We start from the raw sequence: 27,569 nt of genomic DNA on the forward strand, positions 1-27,569 counted from the left end.
TTGCACCTTTTGACTTCACTTTTGCACCTTTTGACTTCACCTATTCCAGTCAGAAATGTTGTAGTCCCTTTCATCAGCCAGCCAAATGAAGCCATTTTCTCATGGTATCCAACCAGGTAGCTAGCTATCTACTATATCTAATAAGCGCAGTGTTGTAAAAGGGAAAGAAAAACAGCCTTAAAAAGAGAGAACTTTTCACAGGACATACCAGACCAGAATCTGTTCAGAACCTATCACAGTAGAGGAGTAACTTAGTGGTTAGAGCAGTGGCCTGAGAAGGCATGGTTCTAATCCTGCTTCTCTCATTGAGGTTCCTTGTGACCCTGGGCTAGTCACTTTATCCCCCATTGCCTCAGGTACAAACGTACAGGTCAATTTTAAAAGTACCTAAATACACGCATATGTGGGCTGAACGCGAGCAACATGGATTTTAAAAAGCCATAAAATACGTGCGTATGTACCCGTGCACGCATGAGGAATAAGGGGACAGAAGAGGGGTGGGGAATGGGCATTCTGGGGCAGGGACAAAACTTATGCAACTAACTCCAAAATGAAACCTGCAGGGCATATATGCTGGATATCTGCATAAATTTACTGCTGCTCCTGATGAGGAGGAAGTCTTTAGATCTCATGTTTTAGAGATTAAAGGAAAGGTGAAGGGTTTGGATCAACTGGGCAGCAGGCCAATGAAGAACTAGATGTGTCTGAAAGACCTCGCTATTAACTAGGTTGTATTAGGGTGTTTACCGTGTGGTAAATGGACTTATGAGGTAATAACACATGTTATTTCAAAAACCAAATATTATCTTCCCTTGGTTACCGCGAGTATGGAAATGAACAGATTTGCATGCAGATATATTCAAATTTGCTAATTACTAGGCAATTTCATGGAAATCAAATAACAGTTTGCCTCAAAACATTGCAAGCTGTGTTATTTGATTAAAAGTTAGCCTCAACTCTTGAGTTGTAGTTAACTTCCCCTGGGAGCATCATGATGCTAACAAATATCCTGATCTTCTGGGCCCATCAATTAATATACCCCACCTGAAGTGTGGAAAATACCTTTGGTATCTGAGACCCATGTCCCAGCCTTCTCAGCTGCTTCTTGAGGCAGTTAAAGTCCAAAAAAATAAAATTTGTACATAGTACAGGTATAGTGCAGGCCTCTCCCCCTACCCTCAAAGCCCTCTCATTTTCAAAAATTACCTTCCTGGATTCCAGTTCCCCCAAGGCCTTACTAACATTGCCCTGATAGTGTACTGAAGGCCAAGAGCATCCCCTAAGCTTTGGACCCAGCACAGCCATTTTCAAAAATGACATTGGCCAACTGACAGCATGTATTTGCCCCAAGTACCGTAGCTTAGTAAACCCCATGGTATTTTCTCCTCTGGGGAAAATACTGTGGCTTAGTACATAGGATCTTTTGATTGTAAGATCTCTTGGGATGAGAACTGCCAATTGTACTTGAATTTGTAACTCGCTCTGAGCTCAAAATTGGAAAGGCAAATAAATCCAAATCTTTACTTAATTATGCTTTAAGTAGCATTAAATCTGGTATTAGCCTAGGCAATGATAAAATCTCCCCTGAGTTCCTAAACATCATGTCTCACTTTCACATTCTTGCTTGATCCTATGTTTTACAACAATTCTGTGCAAAAGAAAGTTGCTGAAGATCTGGTGCATGTCAAAAACCATCAGCCTCCCACAACTGGAAAAAAAGCATTGCTGTCTATTTTAAAGTCTTCACACAATTGATTCTATAATGCATACTCCTAGAGATGGAGATGATCCGAACTATTGATCAAGCAGATTTCCGACAAGATTAAAATATGTGTTTTCATGTACTTGCACTAATAACATTCATTGAAAATGACTGTCAAAGGAACCTTAAGACATGCTCTATTTTCCTCTGTCTCACAGCAGTGTATGATACCATGATGATCCCTGCTCTTGGTGGTCCTTGCAAGCACTGGTGTCTGACCTTGTCAAACTGTTCCATGACAGATGATTTAGGTACATATGTTTGAGAAGTGAAGAACTTGGAGAAGACAGACCAACAGGCTACCTCAGGGATCTGTGCTTGTTCTGAGCTTGTCATAACTAGTCACAAATTGAGTCACATAAAGTCTCCTGTACTGAGGCTATTTGTTGTGCATTCTAGGTCTGTCACACCTAGTCACAGACTGAGTCACATACATTCTCCTGTATTGATGCTAGTTATTGTGTTTTCTAGGTCTGGAAAATGATTCTGTAAATTGTCATTAAGACAATTTACAGCTTCTTCTACTTAAATGACTGCTGTCCAAGAGTTACCTGAAAGGCCAGAGGCAGAGAAAAGAAGCACAACCTGTCTATCTAGGCATGACATTGGACCAGGCACTAGTCATTGTTCCTCTTCATATCTGAGGAACAGTTGCAATTAGCAAGACACTGGAGAAGATTCAGACCAAGCCAAGCCTATCCTTGTACAATGATCTTTTAAATTTACCTGTTCTCCATCTATCATCACGACATACACTACCACATCGGTATCGTACAGTAGAGACCATCTGGCATAAGGAATGTAACTCAACACCATCAAATATCTTTCTTATCACAGATCCCACAGTTTGCCCATCTGGCTTCAACCTACCAGGCTGTCAGTAGGACTTGTTGCATAGGTTCCAGATAGGGCAGGGTCTGTATGTGGTGAACCTTCACTATTGAGTTCTTCATGACTACCCAGTTTGTAGCTGCGGCAAAATACAAACCATGTATTAACAATCATTGACCTGTGCGTGCATGTTATAAAATTGGGCGTCCATGTGTGCACGCCGGGTAGCGTGCACATGTATGCCTGCGTGCTTCTTTGAAAATCTACCCCGAGGAGTCAATTTTGAATAGCTCATATTATTTTCAATATACGCGGATACTTTTAGCCCATGTGCACTACATTTAATTTTCAAAGGGAAACTATTCATATGACTTCCCTTTGAAAATTAGTAGCCACAAAGTATTTATGCTAAAATCTCCCAAGTACTTTGCACCTGTTATTTGTGCAGGTGGTTGAGCAGAGGCAAAATAGGAATTTATATAAATGCAATTCAAATGCACCTTTGCTGTTTTATACCGCAAACTAAACGCACCCATGGGAATGCCTATTTTTAATCCAGCTAAAAATATGCATACTGTGAAAACCTGTGCATATGTTTAGCCAGGTAAAGGAGGCAGGTTTCCAACCAAACCATTCTATCCACATAAATAGTAATTTACCCAGGAAAATAGCATTACAAATTGTCCTCTACATCAATACTGAGATTACTTATGAGTGAAAACAAGACCTTCCTAATCCTCTACTGTTTTCAATATTCTCAGACTTGACACTCATAATTTTCTTTATCTACTTCCTCTTCTTAATTTTTGCCTTCTGAAAAAGATCTTCTCTTTATTCATTCTAAAACTGACTGAATTTGCATAAGTGAGCAGCAGCAGCATGACTCTTTAAGGCTTTATCAGCCTAAATAATTATGATTCCAAATTACCTGAATTATATATTTTTATTATATAAATTTATTATTACTGAATATTTTTTATGTGCCTTGCTAAACGTTTGTGTATATTAGTGCGTAATAAGCCTGAGGAAACTTAAAACTTGAAATCATTGGAGGGAGAATAGGAAATAAAACTACTGCAGTTGCATTTAACTTTCAAAAGGGAGATTATGCTAAAATGAGGAAATTAGTATTATGGAAACTAAAAGAAGAAGTAGCAAAGATTAAAAGTTAACATGAGGCCAGGAGATTATTTATAAAAAAATAATCTTAGAAGCCCAGATAAAATGAATTCCAAAAGTAAAAAAAAAGTCAAGAAAAGCCCAACTGCCAGTATGAATACATGCTGCAGTGAAAGAAATTGGGGTTAGAGCATGCCAGCAGAAATACACATGGGGAGTTGATTTTGAAATCCCAAGGGCATTGCTTATTTGGACCTGCAAAGTATGCAGGACATTAGAATGCCTGTAACTCTGGCCACTGTGGGATTTTTAAAAGGAAACTCCACGAGCCTGCAAGTATCACAGGGAGGATAAAAATTGGCCTTTACATAATGTTACATTCTACATTAGGGAATAGGGCTTGGAGTCATTGTGGACAATACATTGAAATCCTCAACTTAATGTGTGTGGCAGCAGTAAAAAACAAAAAACAAATAGAAAGTTAAGAATTATTTAGAAATGAATAAAGCTGAGACTATTTTAATGACTCTGTATAAATCTATGGTGCAATCATTCCTTGAGTATTGTCGGGCGGATTTTAAAAGCCCTGCTCGCGTAAATGTGCCCGGATTTATGCGAGCAGGGCCTTGCGCGCCGGTGGCCTATTTTCCATAGGCCACCGGCGCGCACAGAGCCCCGGGACGCGCGTAGGTCCCGGGGTTTTTGGAAGGGGCGTGTCAGGGCGTGTTGAGGGGGCGGGACCCGATGACGCAGCGTTTCAGGGGTGGGACCGGGGGCGTGGTTTCGGCCTGGGGCGTTTCGGGGCGTGGCCAAGCCCTCCGGAACCGCCCCCGGGTCGAGTCTCGGCGTGCCAGCAGCCCGCTGGCGCGCGTGGATTTATGTCTCCCTCCGGGAGGCGTAAATCCGTGGATAAAGGTAGGGGGGGTTTAGATAGGGCCGGGGAGGTGGGTTAGGTAGGGGAAGGGAGGGAACGGTGACAGGCTGCGCGGCTCGGTGCGTGCCGGCTGCCCAAAATCGGCAGCCTTGCGTGCGCCGATCCAGGATTTTAGAAGATACACGCGGCTACGCCTGGTGCGCCTGGTGCGCAAACAAAAGTACGCGAACGCGCTTTTTTAAAAAATCTACCCGTGTGCAGTTCTGGTTGCCCTCATCTAAAATAAAAATACAGCAAAACTAGAATAGATATAAAGAATGGTAACAAAATGATAAAGGGGATGGAATACAGCTCCCTTAAGAAGAAAGGCTTAATAGATTAGGGCTCTTCAACTTGGAACACAGAAGAATGAGAGGGAATGTGATAGAGGTTTTAAAATGATGAGTGATGTGGAACAAGCTAATTGAGAACAATTATTTACCTTTTCAAATAGTATTACGACCTGGGGACAGTCCATAAAATCAACTGGAGGCAGCTTTAGAACAAATTTTTCAATCAATACATAATTGTGGAATTTTTTGCCAGATGTGGTCAAGGTTATTCATATAGCTGAGTTTAAACAAGATATGGACAAGTTTCTGGATGATAGATCCATTAACAATTAACAAGGGTGTTCAAGTTAATCAACATGGCTGCTAGGACACAGAGTAGTCTCTGAGGAAAAGCAGTGTATGAATTACTCTACTGATGGGTTTGTTGCAAATTAAGATATCAGAGACTAGAAGCTTTCTCCTGTGAATTATTCTTCAGCTGTTCATCCCTCTCTTCTCCTAGTAGTTTTACACCCAATCTCCCTATCAGCTTCAATCTCCCAATCCCCATTCTCCACTACTCTTGCTCTGGCTCACTTCTGATGGCATCGCAGAGCAGAAGCAGCCATGTTAGGGTGCTGCTGCTGAGTCTAGCCTAGTATGTTCTCTCCACCTAGCTTGATGTTACCCAGGTGGAGAGTCCATCAAGCTAGGTGGAGAGAACACTGCACCAATCTCATCTTTGGGTGAGTTTCCTCTCTCCAAAGGTCATCAAATCTTCACAAGAGAGCACTGTTCTGTTCGTACGTCTCACGTTGAATGTCAAAGTGGCCTCTCTCTCTCTCAAACAATATGGTGCTATTGCATGTGTTAACGGGGCTTTTTCCATGCAATAAGCCCTTAACACATGCAAAAACGCCTTAGTGCATTTTGATAAATGACCCCCATAGTTCTCTGCTTCAACAGCAGGGGGAATGATGAAAAGAGGATTTATAATCGGCCAACAACCAACAAGGACTGAATTGCATAGGCTGGATAAACATGCGTGGGAGTAGCTTTCTATGATGGCAGTTACTACCCCTAACAAATTAGCTAGATACTTCACTTAGATGCAGCTCCAGCACTGTTAACTACATCGATCATGGGGGTGGAAGGGAAATAGAACCAAAAAGTTACTTACAAGGGACAAGAGTAACAGATAAGTATAAGGAAAATAAGTGTAAAAGCTTGCTGGATGGACTGTCTGGTCTTCTTCTGCCGTCATTTCTCTGTTTCCATGCTTCTATATGTAAGAGCAATCATAGGTCCTAAATCCAGCCATGACGTGTCACCATTGTGCAATGAGTATGACTCCCTCCACCTCCTCACCATTGTGCAACATCCCCAGCAACAATTGACTAGAGGAGCAGAAGACATGAGCCAAGAATCAAACCTAGGTCCCTCTGAGTGGCACTGCCACTGAGTATCCAGGCTGACCCCCTTCATTTCTATAACAACTTCAGTACTGCTAAATACTCATTTTAAATGGTAGTCTCATTTAATGTTGTCTGCCTACTGATTTAGAAATGATAAATCACACTTATGATTAGCATTTTGTGGACTCACCCACATTCCAATAGCCTGGTTTAAATGTTATCTCATCTCACATTCCTTTGTCATCTGTACTCTTTAAATTTTGCTTCTAAATCATACGCACTCTGCTGGTATTTCACAAGGATCAGTCTTAACTTTCTTCTGTTTTCTCTATACACTAGATCTTTAGATGTCCTTATGTAGGGCCCTTTAGGGTTCCCTGCTAAAAACATTGGCTTAGTGGTTAGATTGGAGCTAAGTAGAGTAGAGAAATGTACTAACAGTGTTACAGAAGTTTATCCTCCTTCTGAACCCCTCCGCCCTCCTGTTGAATGAGGGCCAAAAGAGATAGAATGATTGCAGAAAGAGACTTAGACCCATGTATCTTGTTTTTGTAATTAGCCCTATGAATACTGAATTATTCCTGAACCCAGGTTACAATTATTTTATTCAATTTTTGAAACCATAATTACATTGTTGATCTCCACATTTTAATCTTTTCCATCTTTTGCTCTATGAGGTCAATTTTAAAACAAGCGCGTATGCACCCATATATGCACTTATCAGTGCGGAAGCAAGGATACACTGGAATTTTTAACTGTGCGCGCACCGGCGTGCATATGTTTTGAAATACACCAACTGTGTGTAAGTATGCTTCTAATTTTAAGAGGTTACTCGAGCCCAGCTAGTGTGCATGCGTCTTCCATAGGACCTTGTCAGCTTTTATACACATATGTCAGTGAATCTGAAAACAAGCTCGTGCGCTGCACATTCCCAGTTTTGCAATAAGTCAACTAGTTTGTCCAGTTAATAGCGAGGTCTTTCAGACCTATCTAGTTCTTCATCCTACATGCCCCCCAGGTGACCTGGACCCCTCACTCTGTTCTATAAGTCCTAAAACGTGAGAGCTACAGACTTGCTCCTCATTAAGAGCAGCACTAAAGTTGCGTGGATATCTAGCGTACCCCCGCTGCGGTTTTTGTTTTTAAAATTCAAAGTTACGCATGTAAGTCTTGGTCCTGCCCCAGAATTCCTTGAATAAAGAAAGTTTAAAATCTGCGGTGCATGTATGCGGGCATTTTTGCACAAAAATTTGCTTTTAAAATCGACCTGTATGTGTGGATCTATTTCTGTTCCAGTGCTCTTTTTCTTGAATGCATTTTAATCATAATGAGCAGACAAGCCATTTTGGGGGCTTTTAGTTTAGAATTACCTTGAGATTTTCATCGATTAGTGTGTGTGTGTGCGTATGAGGATTGGGTGCATAAGGGGTTATGTTGGGTGAGTGGTATGCAAACAAACTTTTTCTTCTTTCATACATACGCCATTCTACCACACTTGCATGTTCATTCTCATGCTCTCTCTTACACACACACACACACAGACACACACAAACACATATAAACATTTTCATACCCATACTTGCTCACATTTTTCTCACCCTCACACACATACACACACACACACACACACACACACCTGCCCCTCCAATACAAACACATACCCACATATCCCCACTTACATATACTCCCTCCCTCCCTCCACACTCACTCACAATCTGTCCCCATTCCAAAACCACCAGCGGCAGCAACCTCCTCCAGAGCTGAGAGCTCTTTCCAGCCATGCCATATTCTGCTTCTGCTGTGGAGAGACAGAATTTCCCCTTCTTCCTGCCTCAAAGTCTCCTCCCTTCTTTCTGCCAGTAATCAGAGGCCTTCTTCCTGCTGGAGGGGACAGGAAAAAAGTAAGAGGCATCCGATTGGCCCATGGGGGGGGGGGGGGGGGCAGAAAAAATGGAGGAGTCATCCGATTGGCCTGTGTTCAATACCATCCAGTCTGTGCACGTGGTATAAGCAGCAACAGCAGGGCACCCGGAGTTTCAAGTTGGCCCTGAGATCTAGCAATTCTGTTTGAATTCCGGCGTCTTCAGGTCAAATCCAGAGAGTTCCCAGGTATACCAATATAAACATTTGAGCATTAGAACTGTGCACTGTAATTCAACATCAAAAAGCATTTTTACTCATATTTTATACATGGAAAACATGATTTGTTCACGTGTACCATGCTTTCCGAGCATAAAATATTAGTTATGTACACAAAAAATGTTTTCAGAGCAGAAAGCATTATTTGTGCCCATAAAATATATTTTATGCATGGAAAATATGCTTTTTGTGTAAAACATATGCTTTCAGTGCATACAATACTGACAACAGGTCACAACACAGGAACTATGGAGTGAACCAGTGTTGCCATAACTTTCCTTTGCTAAAGCACAATAGTTTTCATACAAGCTGTTTGACACAAACGTGGGATTATTCCCTCTGCAGGTAACAACAAGCCAACTACGGAGCATACAACAACAAGAAGCCTGCCCCTTCTCCTTGCCAAGTGCCACCCTGGCAATTATCTACTGTACCTCCCCCCCCCCCACCAATAAAATAAATATATAAATCAAAAGCTACAAGTAAAGGACAGGAAGGATAGTCCTGTTGTTTGATCTAGGCCGTGCATATACCCTAATCAAAGTTTCGATGATTTAATTCCATCGGTGATTTTACAGGATACACTGATAGAGATTAAAAGAAGTGATTTACTTTTGAAAGTAGGTCTCTCTCAGGCAGTAACATGCTTTGAAAGATATCATACATTCAGGGACTGTTTCATGTCTGCCTTGTTATCCACACAACTTTATAAAATGCTGTAGTAAATGTACTTATTTATTAACTAAAACATAAGATTATAGTAACATCTGAAGTATGAGCTACATAGAAATTTATGGTAGCGTCTCCGACGGAAGAACGGATGACTAAACCATTTGTCAGATTATGTTATGTGTATGAATAACAAACCTTTAGGGATCACTAATGCAACCAGAAGTGTTTGTCATAAGAAAGATTAGCAGAACAGACAATTACACATAAATCCACATAATATTCATTCCTCAGCGATTTAAAATGAAGGTGATTTCAGCATAAGACAGATCAGGATGAGCCTTAACAACTCAGAGTTGAATAATAATCATTATGACGGAAGTTTTAAGGTGAAACCATGCAGAATGTGTTGTCTAGTGTGAATTAAGGGCAGGCAGAATAGCACTATGGTTAGAGGGCAGACTATGAATCTGAACAGTCCAGTTATGGTTCTCTACCTACCAATCTCTTGTTAACATAACTTATCCTCTCTGCAGTCTTTGGAGAACAAACATTCGGGCCGATACAGTAAAAATCACGGGAGAGCGAGCCACTCTCCTGTGCGCGCGATACAATAAATAAATTTATTTAAATTAGGGCAGGTGGTAAAAAGAGGTGCTAATGACAATAGCGTGTCCCTAGCGCCTCTTTTTGGACAGGAGCGGCGGCTGTCAGTGGGTTTGACAGCCGACGTTCAATTTTGCTGGCGTCGGTTCTGGAGCCCGCTGACAGCCACGGGTTCGGAAACCGGACGCCGGCAAAATTGAGCATCCGGTTTTCAACCCACGAGCCACGGGCCTATTTCAAATTTTTTTTTTAAACTTTTTTTTAACTTTCGGGACCTCCGATTTAATATCACCATGATATTAAGTTGGAGGGTGCACAGAAAAGCAGTTTTTACTGTTTTTCTGTGCAGTTTCCCGGTGCCGGCAGAAATTAGCGCCTACCTTTGGGTAGGCGCTAATTTCTGAAAGCAACATGTGTGGCTTGGCTGCACATTTTGCTTTCTGAATTGCACGGGAATACCTAATAGGGCCATCAACATGCATTTGCATGTTGCAGGCGCTATTAGGTTCTGGGGTGTTGGACGTGCGTTTGGACGCGCTATTACCCCTTACTGAATAAGGGGTATAGCTAGCGCGTCCAAAACGCGCGTCCAATCGCCGGTTAACAGTGCGCTCCGCTGGAGCGCACTGTACTGTATCGGTCTGATTGTAACTAGGAGGACTCATATGCAGGTGGTTTAGTGCTGCTGTTAAAGAGATAAATCCAGCACAAAATATTCAATAGTATTTACAACCTGGAGCTAACAGTGCAAAATGTTGTAATTTGCAACCTGAGGGACAGATTTTCAAGGATTTACGTGCGTAGGGGGGTTATGCGCACCGGGCCTATTTTCAAAAGGCCCGGCGGCGCGCGTAAAGCCCTGGGATGCGTGTAAGTCCCGGGGCTTGAAAAAAGGGACAGGGAGGGGGCATGGTGGGCAGTCCGGGGGCATGGCCAGAGGCCTCCGCACTGCCACTGGGCTGGGGATCACGCGCCGGCAGTTGGCCGGCGCGTGCAAGTTACTCCTGCCTCTGGTGAGGCGAAACTTCCAAAACAAAGGTACGGGGGGGGGGGGGGTGTTCTTTAGGGCTGGAGGGCAGGACAGCTTGGGGAAGGTGGGGGGGGGAACGGGGAAAGCCGGCAGGGCTCCCCAAGGGCTCGGTGCACGCAATTTGCACTAATGTGCACCCCCTTGTGTGCTCAGACCTCTGATTTTATAACATGCGTGCGGCTGCGCGCTCATGTTATAAAATCTGGCGTACATTTGTGTGCGTCGGGTTGTGCGCACAAATGTATGCCCGCACGTATGTTTTAAAATCTGCCCTCCATTGTCTGGAAATATCAGCAGTACAAAGCAATAATGTTTGAACATTTTGTGAAAGTGAGAAAAAGTAAAAAATACATAGGAATGGTGGGAATATAAACAGGATATAAAAAAAAATACAACAAACCTTTAAACTAATGACATTTAAAGGAAGTTTATTTCAGATTAATTTTAAAGTCTATTACTTTTAAATGAAGCATCACTTACTATAGGAGAAAAGCATGGAATAGACCTGCCCGTAACTACGTTTGGTGGTAAGGTTTGGTGGAAAGGTCGTCATCAAGGTTTTTTGGGCACTTTCAGAAACTGACATTTAAAAGGAATTTCTTTACTTTACTTTGGTAAAGAAATAATACAGATAGAGGATCTTTCAAAGAACTCCTCGCGGCCCAATATATGCATGGATATGGCCGCGCAGAGGTCTACTAGAGTATTTTATATCCTGTGCATGTATCTTTGGTTATGCACAAATATTTGCAAGGCATTGATAATGTGTACTTTTCCTGTCTATTTTATGAACATACGCACAAAAGGAAAAAAAAAAATAGAACATCCACGCATAGTAGTAATCAACAGTTTGCCTCCACCAGTTCCCCCAGTCAGGGTGAAGTGCTAGAGGGTGTAAGTGAACTGAAGATGGACAGGTGAACTGGGAGTTGTATTGTCATACTGATGATTTCAAGTACATGCACAAATATTTTCAAAATAGTATACTTTATAAAAAAAAAACCTGCCTTTACTTATAAATCAGGATTATTACGCTTACATGATATATTTTTTCATACTCATGTATGATTATATAGCAGGTAAAATAAGCAATTTCTTGCATTGGAAATGTTTGCACATATGGAAATATAAGCACGTGTTTTCAAAGCAGAACTACTCGGTATTTTATAAATTGTGCAGTTCCCACTGCATCGTTTATAAAATATTAGAATAAATCTCTGTATGTCCAAATGCAGTACCGCAAATAGGTTTGAAAGTTAGGCTCATAGGGCCGGATTTTAAGATGTACGCGTGGGCGTACATTTGTGCGTGCAACCTGGCGTGCACAAATGTATGCCTGATTTTATAACATGCGTGTGCAGCCGCGCACATGTTATGAAATCCGGGGGTCGGTGAGCGCAAGGGGGTGCACACTTGTGCACCTTGCGCGTGCCGAGCCCTAGGGGAGCCCCAATGGCTTTCCCCATTCCCTCCAGCTCCCCCCCGCCTTCCCCTCCCTTCCCTTACCTAACCCGCTCCCCCAGTTCTACCTAAAACCCCCTCTAAGCTTTATTTTACAAGTTGCGCCTGCCTCTGGGCAGGCGTAGATTGCGAGCGCAGGCCGAGTGCCGGTGTGCGATCCCCCGGCCTAGTGGCCCTACGGAGACCTCTGGCCATGCCCCCGCCCTGCCTCCACCCCACCCCGGACCTTCCCGTCCCGCCCCATTTTTCAAGCCCTGGGACATACGCGCGTCCTGGGGCTTTGCATGCGTCACTGGGCCTATGCAAAATAGGCTCGGCGCACGTAGGGCTTTTAAAATCTGCCCCATAATTTTTTGAGTTACATGCACAAAAGCTGTGCACACATTTTGCGCACCCAAAATTATTCCGACAACAAAGGGCATAAATGAAGAAATTCCGAAAGCAGCCTAAACTTTAGCCAGTAAGCGTGCATATTCAGGGCTTTCCGGCTAAGGTTCCGCGCACAAGTCTGGTGGAAAAATAGAAGTCCTAAATTTCCCTGGATAATGTTGCTTGCATAACTTTATCCAAGGATATTCAGTCAGAGACTTGTGTGCAGAAGTCCCGCTGAATTTCCAGGAAAAGTTATGCTCATTAAATTCCCGAGATAAATTGGCCACTCACTGACTCTCTGAACATGGACCTCTGTATTTTTTATTTCTTTGCAGTTTTTCAGATGGTGCTGCAACAGTATTATTGCAATGTTTAATGTAAACTTAGGTTTCATAGATTGGCTCTCTGGGCTATCCCCTCAATGGACCTCCCTCACGCTACCTCATGTAGCACTCCTTAGAGGCAGGCGTGATTCCTAATTGCCCCTGTCCCGCCTGCAGCTCAATACAAAATGGTGCAGCCTCACTCTTTATGATGTGCAGTCCACACAAGGGCTGCCAGGCTTTAATGAAACGCACAAATGCCAGGCAGGCAATTCCCTATAATATAGAGTTAGGTCAATATTCAAAGCTAGCTGTAAGTAACTTGGCCGGATATAACTCATCTGGGTAACAGAGTCATTTATCAAATTGTGTTAAGGTGTTATCCTGGGCATTAGGGCCCATAATGCCTGTGATAAAAAAAAGTCATCATGAGATGTGTATGCAAATTTTCAAAATGTAGTCAAAAGGGAGGAGTTTGAGTGAAGTTTATGAAAATGAGGAGTGATTAATGTTGTATGTGATAGCATAATGCATGTTATTGTATGTTTTAATGCCATAAATAACTACACATTTTTTCCTGGCATTATGCTGTGTGATATGCCCAAAATGTGGGCAGGAGAGAAAATAGAGTAGAGGAGAGGGAGAGGGAAAGCCTCTAGGGTGGCATGTATACTAGTCAACTATTTATACCACAGTAGGAGGGTCAACTAGTAACTCGAGGTGAGGTTTTGGTGGTGGTCTAGGGTTTGGGGGGCAGTTTTACATGCATAGTCAGATGTACAAACAGCCTAGTATACATCAGTGAAGATTTGATGTGATTTGGAGTGAGGAAAGGTATACAAAGATGAGATTTGTACAATGTACTCTCACTCTAGCTTGATAGCGGCTAGGTAGAGAGTGCATCAGACTATGTTGAAAATACCTATGTGAAGCGATAAATTAGCTCACTTTGTGGTATCTCAAATATTTCCTTAACCACGCCCCTTTTTATCACAGGTGCTATTCATGCGAAATTTATAGCAAAATGATGAATCTATAAGTTTCATGGTATATTCAGCAGGACAGCTATGTCATTGAATATATGCGTATATATCCTCGCTTAGCCGCATACATTATAACCGGCTAAGTTAGACCTGCTCTATGACAGGGTCTGATTTATCTGGTTTTAATTTATGCAACTGAGACCAAACATTGCTACTTACGTGGTTAAATAGCCCTGAAACGCAGTTTGAATATGGACGTCAAAATGTATCTCAAAGTAGGTGGTTCAAAGAGAATAATAGTATTTAGTTTGCAGCAGATTCTATAAGAAGTGTTTTTAAATATTTTTCCACAAACACATGACACAATCTGAATGGACAGAAAGGGTCTGATTCATTAGCATTTTATTAAACCTTACTGTGATAATGCCTATCTTAAGGGCTTGCTTTTCTTGATAAGAAAGAATTCCAGGGAAAAGTCAATAATCTTAAACATCAAAGAATCAAGCTGCCTGCATTCCTGCTCTGAATGTTTCATTTACCTTTTGTTTCAAAGTGAACTTTGAACATTTCAAGCCAGCCAAGCTAGTTGTTACTTGCTGGAAAGGACTCCAGGCATCAGCTCTCTCTTTCTTACACTGACCAGGGCTGGGAGCTCCTGGAGAGTAAAATTCAGCAGCATACAAAGGAAGTCTAAAAAACTGCAGTTACTGCACTATTCTAGATCAGGCGTGCCCGCAAGAGAGCTGCCTGTTGCTGCCGGTGCAAGACACAATCCTTTTGTCAGGAAGGGCCCACAAAACGGCCATCCCTCGAGCAGGAACACAAACTTCCCAGTGCAGCTTAACTAAATACAGAATTAAGTAATATGACAGACGGTGAAAGGGAAAGCAAACAATAGTTGTGAAGAGAGACTTCAGAAACACCATTGACTTCTTTTCTCAGAGGTCCTTCTGATTCACTGTCTATAGCAGGACCCCTGAATTCAGGATCCTAAGACTCGGCTACCTCTCATGAAAAGAGGGTTGTTGGGGGGTTTTTTTTCGATCAAAGGAAAATGTGCTGACTGGTGACAGTCTCCTGAGCAGCCAAGTGAATGAATGTGAGACATACTTAGAAAAATATGTGCACATGGTAACAGACTACTACTGACATCCTAAACAATTACTGGTATATTACTGGATGAGGGTGGGGACTTGGGTTACTTTATTGCTAACCGCTTAGTGAATATTTAATGCAAGCAGTATATAAAATATACCAAATAGATAAATAAATAATAAATACATGCTTTTCTGACCTGTGTCAGTAAAACACCTGAAACCTAGGTAGATCTGTTTTCCTAACATTTTTCAGCGTATCAGATACACCCTCATCTCAAGGGTGACCCTCTCATTTTAATGCATTCACCCTCATCCCAACATATTGTTTGCCTCCACAGACTTCAATACCATCACACTCATTGATATCAGTATTACATTTTAAAGACAGTATCCCCTTCTTTTGGAAAATATTTGGACAGTCTCCAATTTGGCCCTTGCATTTTATGAGTTCCCCAGGACAGGGCTTACCTGTTGTGGCAGGGAGTGCTGTATTGTCCTTGTCTTTGCTTTCTCTCTCTTTGCCTTCTTTGCTTTGAGCACCTGGCCTGTTCTCTCCACACCCTCAGCAACAGAAGGAAGGACTGGAATGGCAGCTGCTGTAACCTGAGCTCCCTCCCAGCACGTCAGAAGGGCTGCCAGCTTGTGGCTGGCAAAAAAAAAAAAAAAAAAAAAAAGTTACTCAGATTGGCTTCTCATTGATTTCAATAGGATATTTACACATCTTTAAACTTTTGTTTTATTTTTTTACTTTTAGAAAATCTTGCAAAAAAAAATCTAGCATAAGTAAAATATCTGTCAAGTGGTTTTCTTAGGTCCTAATTTTCAAAAGCATTTACACGCTTAAAATTGGGTTTTACACATGTAAATTCACTTTAGCTATGTATGTGGGTTTTTGAAAATTGCTACAGTACATGCCATTGAAATGTCCACAGGATTTACCTGTGTTGCGCACTTAGGGGTCGATTTTAAAACCCACATGCGCGTCCATGTGTGCTCGGTTCCCGGCACACACATGTGCAACCGATTTTAATATTGGCACATGCATGTGTGGGTGTGTGTCCTCTAACATGCGTAACGAGGGGGGATGTTCTAAAGAAACGTGCAGCAGTGCAATAGGGCCGTCCCCAGTTTCCTTCCAGTCCACTCCAATTAAGGAGCGGACTGGGAGGGAACTTCCCTATCCCCCTAACTACCCTTCCTACCTTTTCCCCTCTCCTCCCTGACCCCCTAACCCCTATCTAGCTATTTAAAATGTTTTTGTTTTGATACCTACTGCTCCTTTGGAGCAGAAGTAACTTCGCGCGCTTGTCAGCTGCCGGTGCACGCTTCTTCGGTCAGCCCCCACCCTGACCCTCCCCACCCAGATCCCGTTCCCCGGGCTGCCCCTTTTTGCAGGTCCGGCACTTCTGCACGTACTGGGAGATACGGGTGTGGCCGGGCCATTTCTAAAATGTACTCGGCCGCGCAAGGCCCAGCCATGCGCATATCCCCCGGATTTTACGTGTATGGCCTTTTAAAAATGTGGGCGTTAATGCATGTAGAAAGCTTTTGAAAATTGCTACGATAGTATTTTACATTTATATGCATAACTCCTTTGAAAATTCACCTGTGAGGTTTTTATTTTCGAAAGTTTACATCCTAAAGTGATGTTTTTCCTTTGATTTCAGTTGGAAACTGCAAAAGAGAGGAGATGCACTAGTGTATAGAACTAATGAAGATGCTCTAGCTAAAAGATTAACTTGGATTAAAAACAGAGATTTCCTACTGGCTCCTGATCCTTAATTGAGACCCTGAATCTTTCTGTTTTGCTGTTATAAAGGGTGGTTGTTACTTATTTGAATTTACTTTATTACATCTATAAAACACAAATATTTTTTCATACTACTGTTATCACTTCAGTTTTGTTTTATTAATTTAGATTTATATTCTGCTTTTCAGGCACTTTAAAGTGGATTACATTCAGGTAGATGGTGCCGTTATCCAGGGCATTTTATACCTTATCTAAGGAAGCTCGAGGAGTGCTCAATTACTTTACAGGGAAGAGTCAATGCTAAACACTGTAGTAGGGTCATGCAATTGGGCAACAGTAATCCAAGGGAGAATTACATGAAGAGGAGCAATGTGCACCAAATGGGAGAGTAATCTCAGGATGATCATATCTGAGGGTCACAACATTGCAAAATAGTGTTTAAAAAGCAGTGGCCAGAACCAGCAGAGTTGTAGGGTATATAAAGAGAGGTATAACTAACTAGCAGAAAAAGGAGGAGATACTATCTCTGTACAAATCATTGATAACACCATGCCAGAATTTTCCAATAGGCACAGTAGACTTGTGCCTAAGGTAGCAAAAATCTGGAGGTGGCAGGCAAAATGAAGATATACTGCTTCCTCGTTACAGACTAGATTCCATTCCCTCTCCCTGATATGGGCTTCAGGGAGTTGAAGCTTGTACCCCCGCCTTGATAACTGATATGACACAAGTGAGCCCAAGACCATAGTTGTGCCAGCCGTCATCCCCAATTCCCCATTCTCCTTGGTAATGCTGTCACTATGTTGATTTGGGCTGGCAAGATGAGGAGAGCTGTGGTGATGGCTAGGGCTGTGTCCTTGTCCTCTGCTGCTCAGGACCTGACTGCCACTTTAAGCAGCCTAGGGCACTACAGTACTGCACAGTTCAAAACAGGAGTCAGGCCCATGGCAGCAGGGGAGGACAGGGTTCAAGGCACTGTTGCTGTTCTCTTCTTCTTGCTGGCCCGGACCAGAGGTGGGGATGGAGGTATGAGGAGGGGATGAGAGGAGGATCATGGAGGTATGTGTTTAAGCAGGGATTGAGAAGAAAATCACTGGGCTGTGGGCAGGGCCGATGCTAGCTTTTTCGTTGCCCTGTGCGAACAATTATTGTGGTGTCCCCTCCTCCTCCCCCCCCCCCCCCCCACACACACACTTCATTCACTCTCTGTCTCAAGCCTGCCAAAAAAAAGCCCAGTTCCTTCCAGCGATCTAAACTTTACTGTCACCCCTCTACCCTCTAGGTCTTCACCCTCTCCCCTGAAACCCATTGCTGGTGCAAAAGTATTAGGTGCCCTAGGCAAATCTTATACCATTGGACCCCCTCCTCCTGCTCTCGCCTCGTACCAATTAATAATATTGCTTTAATGCTTTTATAATTTTACATGAAAAAGAATATTCAAAGTACAGTCTTCTGAGGTAAAAAATATCATAACAAGTATTTGCGTGCATGTCTTTGGTGCCAACCAGAAAAACCTACAAAAAAAGAACACTTGGAGCCCATATGGCATTAGGGCTACTGTAATATGTGTTAGGTGTGGGCTTGACCCTCAGAAAGCCATGAGTACATTTCAATTAAAATATAATAAACCTCCCACACCAAAATAGCACTAACTGCCAGCACTTAAAAATGTAACAACCCTACCTATGAAAAGGCAACACTGCAAATATTACACCAGACCCTAAAACACCAATATACCTCATATTAGGAAACACAAGCTGTTATAAATTCCTACTTGCTAGCAGAATCTCTCATCTCAATCACACATGCAGAACACAGGCAGACCCTCACCAAATACAGGAAAAAGAAACCATAAGGTATAAATAGAAACATGCAGGCAAAAACTGAATAGGAAAACCACAAGAAGTCAGTCTCTATGCAGTATACCAATGGAAAAACAGAAACAATCACCAATCCTCAGACGTTAGACTATAAAATCAAGAAATATAATAAATACATTAATCATAATAGTATAAACATACTAATAAGAATATTTCAAAACAGCTGAACAGAAGATAAATTAACTAAAAACTCATAAGCAACTAATAAAATATTTAAAAACAGCAGATACAAATAGCATCCAAAAAATAAAACTAATAAGGATAAAATAATTCACGCTCACCATACCTGGAAACTTTTGATTTCCAGTTACTCAGATAGTTCTGGATCAATGAGAGAGGGATGCATACATTTTCTCCTCTCTCATACACATGCATACATATGCTCTTTTCCTCATACACGCATATGCTCGCTCCCTCTTACATACACATGCTCATATGTACATGCTCCCTCTCTCTCAAACACATTCTCACTCACACACATGTTCACACATGATCCCTCCTACATACACATGTTCACACACGTTCCCTCTTACATACGCATACACACACAAGATCCCTCTTTCTCACATACACATGCTCAGACACATATATACACACTCACAAACATGGCCCTGCAACTTCCTCTTGTTTGCTGTGTAGCCATGTGGCTCTGCCTTTTCTTCGCTGCGCAGAGGATTGGGAACTGATACGCGGCCCTGTTCTCCTCCTCTTCTTTGCTGCATGGTGGATTGGGAACTGCCGTGTGGCCGTACGGCTCCTCCACTTTGCCACACAGAGGGTTGGGAATTGCTGCTTGGCCCTGCAACTTCCTCAAGTTCGCAATGTGGCAGGTTGTGAACCGCCGTGCAGCTCCACGGCTCCTCATCATCGCAATGTGGCGGGTTGGGAGGATAATGGCACTAACAGCTCACTCGGTCTTGGCCTCAGGCTGCCGCCTCCTGCAGGTCACTGCCTTGTGTACGGCTTGCACAGTGGGATGTACCTGCCCTGGGTGTGGGTGGTAGAAAGGAGGGAATGACAGAAGCAGGGGTGGATTGGCCTATCAGAAGATTGGGTTTCTCCCAGTGGCTGGTCTAGCTTATCACGTGGTCTCCTCTGCTCCTGTTCGCATTGCGGCCGCCACATGGCTGTATTGCGGTGACGAGTTCTACAGCACAATGCCCCCCCCCAAGTACCCCTGCAGAAAGTAATGCGTGATTCATGGCCATGCCAGTGGGGCAGAAAGAGTGCACTCCACACTAGAGGTGCTCAGCGCTGGCAGGGAGGCCAGGTCCTACCAGTCAAACAAGCATTGGGTGTGCTCCAGCATCGGGGTTGCTCCGTTCTTTGGAGCGGCCCCAATGCTCATTTGGCTGGTGGGACCTGGCCTCCCTACCAGTGCTGAGCACCTCTGGTGTTGGGCTGCTCCAAAGAAGGCCGCTGACAGGGAGGCCAGGCCCTGCCAGCGAAAGAAAAGCATTAGGACCAGCCCAGAGAAGAGCCACTGGCGGGAAGGCCAGGCCAGGCCCGCCCCGGAGAAGAGCTGCTGGCAGGAAGGCCAGGTCCCGTCAGCGAAAGAAGACCCAAGCGAGGGAACCATGACCAAATTAGAGATAAAGTAAGGAAGCGAGGTGATGGAGTGAATGAGAGGGTTGGGAGAATGTTGAAGAGAGGAGTGAATGAGGGAGGGAAAAGAAGGCAGAAGATATGGAATGAGAGGCCTAAATGAAGGGAGGGGAAAGAATGAGAGGAAAGGTGGGAAGGGAGGCAATATGAGGGGTGAGTGGAGGGAGAGAACATAAAGAAGATCCATCCACTAGTGGGGCTCCTTCCTCCTCCCAGCAGAAAGACAACCTAGGAAGAGGAAGAACACTGAATGAGTTAGGAGGGGGGTAGAAAAGGGAAACAGGGTGTAGGTGAGTAGGGAAGACAGAATTAGGCCCTGCATTACTGGGGGCACACAGCAGCAATGATAGAAGAGAGGGAGAGGCCTGGTGGGGCCATCACAGCCAAAGTAAGTAAGGAGGGAGTGAGAGAGAGGGCTGGTAGCCAAAACATAAAGCCCATCCAGCTGGTAGTGAAAGGAAGGTGAGAGAGAGACCCTGGTGTGAGTGTGTGTATGAGTGAGGTAGCATGTGTATGTGTGTGTGTATATAAGAAAGAAGGGAGTGCATGAAAGAGTTCCATGTTTATAAGTAAGAGAGAGAGGGTGATAGTGCTTGAGGGAGAGCATTTATGTGAGTAGGAGGGAGTGCATAAGAAAGAGAGCATACATGTGAATAGGAGAGAGAGGGAGGGAATGCAAGAGAGCATGCATGTAAGAGTGAGAGTCAAGGAGCGTGTGTGAGTGAGAGCATGTCCATGTTAGAGTGTATGCCTATGAGAAAGAGGAGATAGTTTGTGGGTCTCTCTCCCCCAACAAGTCCATGACAATCTCAGAGTGACCGGAAACCAAATGTTCCCAAGTGTGAAGAGTAAGGAATATATTTAATCTTTATTAGTTTTAATTATTGGGTGTTATTTGATGGATCTGCAGTTTTGAAATATGTTATTGGTGTTTGGGAAATGTTTAAAAATGTTAATTATTAGATGTTCTGTTTGTCACCTGTTTTAAAAATATGTATTCTTTTTATTAGTATGGTTTTACTGTTATGATTGTTTTATATTTCTTGATTTTATTGTTTAATGTTTTATGAGGAATGACAATATTTCAGTTTTTCCATTATTGCTCTACATACAGTGTCTGTCTTATTGCAGTTTCCTTTTCAGTTTTTGTCTGCAGATTTCTATTTATGCTTCAAAATAATATTGTGTTAAGTTTTGTAATCCAATGTCTCTTGTCCGCAATGGGCTTCAAACAGTATCAGCATGTAGCACACCAATTCATATCAGATCTCCTTGCCAAAAATACCAACTGTTTGAAAAATGCTAAATAACAAAAAAGATTCTTGAAGAAAACTGCAAAATACGGTATATATCTGCATATACTAATCAATCCATGAACATTCATTGGAGAGTGATCTCAATTATAACAATCCAACATGGCCCATGTTTCGGCAAAATCCTTGCCTCCAACACATCTTTAAACAATAAAAGTTAAATTGAAAAATTAAAGTAATGCAGTTAGAAGGTAAAACCAATTCACACAAAAGATCAAGGCAACTCCTCATTTCACATATCAATTGAGCTGCAAAGCTTCAGAAAATGATGTTTGAAAAAAAATATACCTCCCTAAAAGGCACATGCATCAATCAGTACCACCTTGTAGGTCCCTTAACTAATCAATAAAGTCAACTGTGGTCTCAAAAAAAAAAAAATCAGTCAATTTCTTTATTTAAACTGCAGGGTTCAATAGTATCAAATTAATAATCCACCTTTGCTCATGCCAAAGCAAGAGTGAATCAAAACCACCACCCCGTGCTCATGGTTGTAAGTGTTCCACCAATGAAAATCTAAGTTCTTGAAAAGTTTGGCACATATTTAAACAATGTTGCACTAGAGGGGCTTCTGTTCGCTCACATGTAATAGAGCTACAGTGGTAATTTTTCTTTTGAAAAATGGACTGAGACCACAGTTGTCATTGTTGATTGGTTAAGGGATCTACAAAAGCATACTGATTGGTGCTTATGTATTTTTAACATTCGTGGATTGATTAGCACATGCAGATATGCTTTTTTGCTGTATCTTAAGAATATTTTTTGTGATTTAGTATTTTTCAAACAGTTGGCATTTTTGGCAAGGAGATCTGGTATATGGGATGAATTAGTGTGCTACATGCTGATACTGTTTCAAGCCCATTGCAGGCAAGAGACAATAGATTGCAAAATTTAGCACTATATTATTTTGATACTATACTCCTTTAAATTTTGAAATTCAAATACTGGATTAGAGTTTATATTTTAATGTTTAAAGTTTTTGTGTCAATACATATTAGCCAATATAATATTAATTTTATCTACATAATCAAATGCCAACTATACATTGTACAAAACTATAAATAGTGTATAGTATAATAAATACACATGAGTGTATTGTGGGTACACATGGAAAATGGTGGTATTTTAACTCGTGTTTAATATGCTATTTATAGTTTTGTACAATGTATAGTTGTGCATTTGATTATATAAATAAAATATACTATTTTGGGTAATATGTATTGATGTAAATTTAGGATTCCTTTTTGTGATGATATGTTATATAATGTTAGGAATCAGATTTCACTTTGGTATTATGATAGTACCTTAAAGATTTTGTGTGCAATTACAGTGTCACCATATTTATTTTTGCTTTATTTATTTATTAAACATTTTATATTCTGTGAATCTATCTATGTTCATCATGACTCACAACATAACATACATAATATAAAACATATATATGTACCATGTGTACCATGCAATAAAACATTTAACTGCTCATTAGCTAAACACCCCACACCTGCTTCTCACCTTAAAACCTATTTCCTACCAATACCTTTAAAAATAATGCTGTTTTCACTTGTTTACGATATAATAAATAATCTTGTTCCAAACTTAAATCCAGTGGCAATGTATTCCACACTAATGGGGCAGTTACAGAGGAAGCCTTCAATCTAATACCTTTAAGATGAAAATCTTTAAGAATAGAACTTGCAAAACATGTGAGAGAAGGAGTGAAGAGTTTTAGTTGGCACATAATTTAATTTCACAGCTAAAAATGTGACTTAGAATAAAGTGCCTTATGAATTAAAGTCAGTAACTTAAACTGTACTCGCTGTTCAGTCAGAAACCAGTGGCGCTCCTTCAAATAGTACTGGCGACTCACTCCTCATTGCAATCCTAAAATCATTCTTACTGCAGCATTTTGTACAATTTGCAGAACTTTAAGCAGATAAGCAGGTTGGAACAGTCAAGGTGACTTAGTACTGTCCATTGCACTGCAAGTTTATAATCCTCAAGTCCTAAGAGGTGCAATTTATAAAATGTTGTTTGTGCTATTTTACTAATTTGGGGTTTTAAAAGCCTGAAATCAATTAATACCCCCATATTATATGCTTCCTTTTTTATCGGCAATCTATAATTATTGAAATGAATATTCAGGCAAGTGTCAGCCTAACCTTTACCTATCCACAAATATAAATGCTTTGCTACAATCTAAACTTAATCTGTTCCTAGTCAACCAATTCTGGATTTGTTTTAAACAGTAAAAATGCATATTAACTGGGTCTTCTATTCGCACCATGCTGGGAATAAAAAGTTGTTCATCATCAGCATAATTTAATTTATATATGAGGCCCAACGGTGAAAGAAATCATACCATTGGATTGGATTTACGCGCTTAGATGGGGTTACTTGTGCCGGGCCTATTTTAGAAAGGCCTGGCGTCGCTCGTAAAGCCCCGGGACGTGCGTATGTCCCGGGGCTTAGAAAAAAGGGCGAGGAAGGGGCGGGGGTGGGGCAGTCCGGGGACAGGGTCAGAGGCCATTTGCCGCTGGGCCGGGAGATCGCATGCCGGCAGGCTGCCGGCATGCACAACCTGTTACTGCCTGGAGGCAGGTGCAACAGGTAAGATAAAGGTTGGGGAGGGGTGTGGGTGAGGGCTAAGGGGCAGAAGGGCTAGGGGAAGGGAGGTTAGGTTTGGGGGTTGGGAGGGAAAGGGGGAAAGCTGTGGGCATCGGCGTGCGCAGATTGCACAATTGTGCACCCCCTTGTGCGCGCTGCCACCCGATTATATAGCATGCATGCACCTGTGCACACATGTTATAAAATCGGGTGTCCCTGTGCGCTCAACAGGTAGCGCTTGCAAATGGAGGCGCGCGCGCAACTTTATAAAATCTACCACTAATTAAAGCAGTTGATAAAGTCGATCCCAGAGAAACACCAACATACTAATCAGAAAAGCAATCTTTTTGACATTCATGTTGCAATTTATCTTTCAAAAATGAACCAGACCACTGCAATTCTGTCCCATCTATTGCTATACTCTGGAACCTAGCCAGAAGTAAATCACGGCACACAGTGTCGAAAGCAGATGATATGTCAGGTTGAACTAATAATCCAGATTTACGATGTTCTAAAGAACAATGTACCTCATCCAACAGTGAAAACCAACAATGTTCCTGTGTCCTGGTTCTTCTGAAAACCAAATTGTTCCTTGTTGAATACAATTAAAATCATCAAATTTTTTCAAGACCCACTTTTCTAAAATCTTATTTATTGCACATAGTTTAGATATTGGATGATGATTCAACAGGTCTGAAAATGGAATTTTTTTTTTTAGCAAATGTCACCTTCAGATCTGAGGAAGGGATTGTCAATTCCCAAATACTAGTCAAACATATATTTAGTCCAATAAAAAGATACCCTATACTTGTCTGTTAAACTTTATTTCCATGTAAAGAAGTAAAAGGAAAGCTAGAGAACAATTGGATGTATGGAATTGTTACAGGAAGTAAACTGGGCAGACTAGATGGGCATTATGGTACTTATCTGTTATAATATTCTTAAGGGGTAATATTCAGTCACTGGCGGGATTACAAAGTAAATTGAAAAAACTTAGGATAATTTTGGAGGGATATTCAGTGGTGCAGCCACACATATTTATTTATTTATCTATTTATCTATCTATCAATTTATTTATTTATTTATTTATTTATTTATTTAAAAGAACTTATATTCCACTACATTAAAAAACAATGGGCCTCATTTTCCAAAGCTATCGCAGGCTTGCGCTGTTAGCGCAAGCCTGCGATAGCTAGCGAAAGTAGCGCAGGCCTGCGCTACTGAAATCGGGGCGGAGTCGGCCCCGGAAGAGGAGGAGTCAGGGGCGTCACCGGGGCCGACTCCGCGAGGACAGCGCGCCGAGCGGAAAGGTAAGGCCCTTTTCGCTCTCTATTTCGCGCCCAATAACTACACCTTCTATGGTGTAGTTATTGGGCGCGATGCCGGCAGCGATCGCACCGCGGCGGTGCGATCGCTGCCGGACCGCCCCCTCTCCTTCGGCCCCCGCCCCCCCCTTAGTGCGATTTTCTAAAGTATCGCAGGCCTGCGATACTTTAGAAAATGAGGTCCCATGTTTGGAATGGATTACACAAGAAACAAAGCGGAAGCCGATCCAGTTGGCTGTGTGACAGTGAAGACAATAGGAATCGGATGATAAAAATAAGCCCTTTATTAAAAATGCCCGACTCTGGCCGAGTTTCGCTCTCTTACATGGAGCTGCCTCAGGGGCAGTTGATTGTAACAGGACTTAGGTTTGTTTGCAAAGATGATATCGCAGTAATATTCAGTGTCGTTGAATTTCTTGTTGTGTCAAGAGACCTTTTCTCTATTCATACTGCATTACCTCATACTCTCTGTATGCTTTGCATCCATATATATCTGAATAAAATCACGTTCACTGTTATTACCATGAGGTAATGCAGTATGGATAGAGAAAAGGTCTCTTGACACAACAAGAAATTCAACGACACTGAATATTACTGCGATATCATCTTTGCAAACAAACCTAAGTCCTGTTACAATCAATTGCCCCTGAGGCAGCTCCATGTAAGAGAGCGAAACTCGGCCAGAGTCGGGCATTTTTAAGAAATGGAATGGATTACATACTTAATCATTCACAATAATCAGAGACCACAATCATAAAATAAAGATTAAATGAAATTAAACAAAGACAGCAGATGAGTATGAAAATAAATGAAGGCTGCTATGATGATATTCAGAAGTCAAGAGACTGTAGTCTCACAGGTTTGACTAAATAAGTACATCTTTAATGTTTTCTTAAAGTCCTTTGTGCAAATAATCGAGCAAAGAACTTTTGAATATAACCAGCCATTTTCAACATAAGATAAATTTATCTGGATATCTTGAGGTGTTATGATGCTGCATATGGAGTAATTTAAGTGAATATGTCACTTGCAAATCTTGTCGCCATTTCTCTAATAAAGTTAAAAAGTCAAAAGAATTATTAAATATATTAATAATTTGTGGAGACTTAAAAGGGAAAGACAACTGGGCTCCTGTATATCAATTACTTCTAAAACAGATTACCAACATTTGTTTTTCAAATGATTAGGATCCAAACTGTGTGCATAATGGCATAATTGTAGATAGCGAAAATAATCAGTTTGGACAAGATCATATTGTTCTTGCATATACTAGAAATAAAAAACAGAGCCTTGGGGATCAAAAATTATGAAAGCATAAATAATCCCTATGCTATTTTTATAAACCTCAAAAATACGCTTGTACTTGTAGTTTAGCATGTAAATGTTAACAGGGGAAAAAAAAGTGTGGTCTAGATGCATTCTGGGTTAGGATTCAAAAGCAGTATATGCACATACCTTACCAAACTTGTCTGGACACTTTTACATCTGCTAATCAACTTGTGCAATTGAAATTGGACTTGTCTTTTATCTGCAGTTTCTGAGTGGGAGATCCAGATGAACTAGTGGGGGTTCAGGGGGAAGTGCTGGAGGATCCAGGTGAAGTGGTACAGGGCTGAGTGAATGGGTGGAGGTATCAGCAAAGTGGTGATTCCAAGTACTCTTACAAATGAGTATTTTGAAAAGTAGAGAATGCACACACTTTATAAAATATCTGTTTCCATATTTAATTCTGGGTTATTATGCACAAAGTTTTACAATTATGAAAAATACTTTCTCTATCCATTTTATATTTATATATGCGTGTAATTTTGATATGTAAAAAAATCCTGATTTTTAGGTGGAGACAGGCATTTTAAAGTACCGCACATGCTATTTGGAAAATACTTACCTGCATACTGGGAATCACCAGTTCACCAATATGTTCATCAGTTCATCCAATCCTTCTCCAATATACGCAGACCCTCTAGCACTTCACCTTGCACCCCCACCAGTTACCCAGACCTTCCACCCAAAAATGGCAGACAACAGACAAGTTCGATTTCACTTGCACAAATCAATTAGCAGGTATAAAACTGTACAAATAAGTTTGGTAAAATATATGCA

General features: G+C 41.7%; 1 protein-coding gene across 1 annotated transcript in view; it reads right to left on the minus strand.

Moving 5' to 3' along the window:
• FERMT1 (fermitin family member 1) overlaps positions 1-27,569 on the minus strand; it is a 213,159-nt gene that overhangs the window by 164,791 nt on the left and 20,799 nt on the right. Inside the window, exon 2 of the mRNA XM_029593498.1 lies at positions 15,461-15,638. The gene's annotated coding sequence lies outside the window, so the exon portion shown is untranslated. The remainder of the gene's footprint in view (positions 1-15,460; positions 15,639-27,569) is intronic.

Source organism: Rhinatrema bivittatum, chromosome 3, assembly GCF_901001135.1.
Source record: "Rhinatrema bivittatum chromosome 3, aRhiBiv1.1, whole genome shotgun sequence".
Taxonomy (NCBI): Eukaryota; Metazoa; Chordata; class Amphibia; order Gymnophiona; family Rhinatrematidae; genus Rhinatrema; species Rhinatrema bivittatum.